Source organism: Euprymna scolopes, chromosome 9, assembly GCF_053919585.1.
Source record: "Euprymna scolopes isolate OS-2025 chromosome 9, ASM5391958v1, whole genome shotgun sequence".
Lineage (NCBI taxonomy): Eukaryota > Metazoa > Mollusca > Cephalopoda > Sepiida > Sepiolidae > Euprymna > Euprymna scolopes.
The window spans coordinates 105,213,706-105,217,123 of NC_136490.1; the positions used below are offsets into that span (position 1 = coordinate 105,213,706).

The 3,418-nt window shown below is 32.3% G+C and overlaps 1 pseudogene; it reads left to right on the top strand.

The window, feature by feature from the left end:
• The first annotated feature begins 2,743 nt into the window (after nt 1-2,743).
• LOC145285050 (5S ribosomal RNA) lies at nt 2,744-2,860 on the top strand (annotated as a pseudogene).
• Nucleotides 2,861-3,418: the final 558 nt, after the last annotated feature.

Consider the following 3,418-nt stretch of genomic DNA (forward strand, 5'->3'; position numbering starts at 1 on the left):
TTAGATTATGGGTAAACTCTCTATGATAAACGCATACAGGTTCCACGGCTCACATTCAGTTCCGAATTGCTCCAATAAAGAAATACGAACAGTAAACGAGAGCTCATTATTTTTGGATTTTTGCAACGCAAGCAATTATCCTGTATTCTTAGAGTGTTGGTTCTTATATAAATCTAAGGAAAAGATGATCAAAAAGTATGCATCTATGTTTAATCTTTATTTAAATCGAATCTCTAAACTTAGCATTGTACTATACATACATAGACTTATATATATGTATGCATATATATGTATATATATGTATATGTATATATATATATATATATGTAAATATATACATGTGTGTATATTTGACTTATACGTATATATATATGTATATATATATATGTATATATATATATTTATGTAAATATATATATATATATATATATATATATATAAATATTTATATATACAGTGATGATCATATATATTGGCACGGTAAAATAAAAGTTAAATTTTGTCTAATAAATTCTAAAAAAGGGATTAAATTAAAGAAAATAACAAAGTATATTATGTATTTTTAACTGGCCTTTCCGATGCAGCAATCGGATTTTAGAAAAAAATAAATAACAAAGGAACAACAAACATAATTGCAAAAAAACCCTTGTTCAAAATTATTGGCACGGCTTTGTTTTTCTTTTAGTATCAGTATAATATCAATCAATTTCCGGTTTATGTGCTTTCTGAACTTTTTTATAGCTATATTATGCTTGTTTAACGCTAATTCAGTGAATAATATTTTCAGATAATTTTTAGATAGCGATTTATTTAAACTATTATAAGTGACTAAATTATAATTTTCAATCGCCATGGTTAAAACTAAGGAACACAGCGAAAACGTCAGGAAGCTTGTTGTAGCATGCCATACCAATGGGGAAGGCTATGATAAGATTTCAAAGAAGCTAAACCTTCCCAAATCCACTGTTAGAGCCATAATAAACAAGTTCAAATCGCAAGGTCACGTTATGAGTTTAGAGGGTAGAGGGAGAAAAAGGAGTCTTTCCCCAAGAGATGAACGGAAAATTGTTCGTCAAGTAAAACAAAACCCAAGGATCTCTGTTGGGGAGATTGTTGATGAACACAGCACCTCTGGAGTGAATGCATCTCGACATACAGTTGGTAGAGTTTTGAAGAGAGCTGGTTTAAAAGCATGTCGTCCGAGAAAGACTCCCTTATTGAAGCCTATGCACCTGAAAGCAAGGCTAGCCTTTGCAAAACGTCATATTGATAAAGATGTTGCATTCTGGAAACGTGTTCTATGGACTGACGAAACGAAAATAGAGTTATTTGGCCATAATAAAGTGTCTTATATTTACAGAAAATCTGGCGAAGCTTTCCTGCCTAAGAACACCTTACCCACAGTGAAGCACTGTGGAGGCAGTTTGATGTTTTGGGGATCCTTTGCTGCCTCTGGACCAGGGCGACTTGTTAAGGTCACAGGTAGCATAAAAAAGGAAGATTATGTTAAAATATTGGATGAAAACCTGAAAGATTCTGCTAAAGAGCTCTCACTTGGTCGTCGTTGGTGGTTCATGCAAGATAATGACCCAAAGCATTCGGCTAAACTGACTAAGAAATGGCTTGAGGACAATCATATTAATGTTTTGGAGTGGCCATCACAAAGCCCAGACCTTAATCCAATTGGAAATTTATGGAGAACATTAAAATTGAGGGTAATGCAAAGGAAGCCTAAGAATCTTATTCAATTGGAGGATTATTGTCAGGAAGAGTGGGCTAAAATTACTACTGAAGAGTGCAACAACTTGGTTGTAAACTATGAAAAGCGACTGAGGAAGGTAATCAAGGCCAAACGCTATACAATTGATTATTAAATAAATCGTGCCAATAATTTTGAACAAGGGTTTTTTGCAATTATGTTTGTTGTTCCTTTGTTATTTATTTTTTCTAAAATCCGATTGCTGCATCGGAAAGGCCAGTAAAAATACATAATATACTTTGTTATTTTCTTTAATTTAATCCCTTTTTTAGAATTTATTAGACAAAATTTAACTTTTATTTTACCGTGCCAATAAATATGATCATCACTGTATATCTATATCTATATAAATATATATTCATATATATGTATATATATATATATATATATATATATATATATATATATATATATATATATATATATATATATATATATATATATACCGGAAGTAAAAGTAAAAATGAATTCAGTAAAGACTGCTTAGAATTACAGATACCAATAATCATTTCAACAAATAGGAACAATTGAATTTTAAATCTATGCATATATATATATATATATGTGTGTGTGTGTGTGTGTGTGTGTTTGTGTGTGTGTGTGTGGGAGGGTGTGTGTCTGTGTGTGTGTGTGTGTATGTGCGGAGGCATATAGGTGAATATCTTAATGCTTCTGTGGGATATATATTTACAATGACAAATCATTAATAAATTAATAATAGAAGTAATAAAATATTAACAAAATATAATAAACATACTAAATCGAATTGGAACATTGTGTATGAAAAATAGACAAGTATTTCAAATTTTTAAATATTATTGTAAAGGGCAACTGAATATTATATATTACATAAGGTAGACAACTAAATTTGCACGGGTTATGTAAACGGGTTGTGTTTAGTGATTATGTTATAAATAATTGACATAACAAAGATATAAACAAATTAATAGGAAGTAGATTTATTAAATATGTACTAATGATAACATATACGGCACACTCACGTTGGCACACCGGTTCTCGTCAGATCACCGAAGTTAAGCAACGTTGAGCCTGGCTAGTACCAGATGGGTGACCATTTGGTAATTCTAGGCGCTGTATGTGCTTTCCGCTTATCTAGGCATTGTTTCCAATCGTCCTGAACCTCCACTTGCCACTGGTATTCAACAATGTCGAATAAGGAGAGGTGTGGTTGGTTATTGCTCAACTCTTGCCACAAAAATTTCCAGCGTAGACACCCTTACTGTGGTTATCCATAGTCTGTCAAGACTGAAGGAAGCCTTTTTTTTAATGATAACATTAATTATGTATGTATTTTTTTTGTAAAAATAGTGTAATATCTACGATATATATAGCAAGAGAAGAAACAATTTAGTAATAAAACAAGATGAAACGATAATATTGCTGCCCTAGAAAAGACGATATGATTCCATTTCCGTGTCTCTCCGAGTATCTACTGGTCGGGCAGTTATTCCATGAGCGATGGGAAACTGTTATCTTGTGTAAAACTGACACAATGTTCAATGAGTGCAGATGCGCCGCTATACAACACCTGCTTTCTACTGATCCCAGTTATGGCAATAGGATCTTTGCCAGCACCCGCAAAATACAAATCCGAACGGTTCAACGATTAATGAAACAGCTTAACGTATCGGACGATGG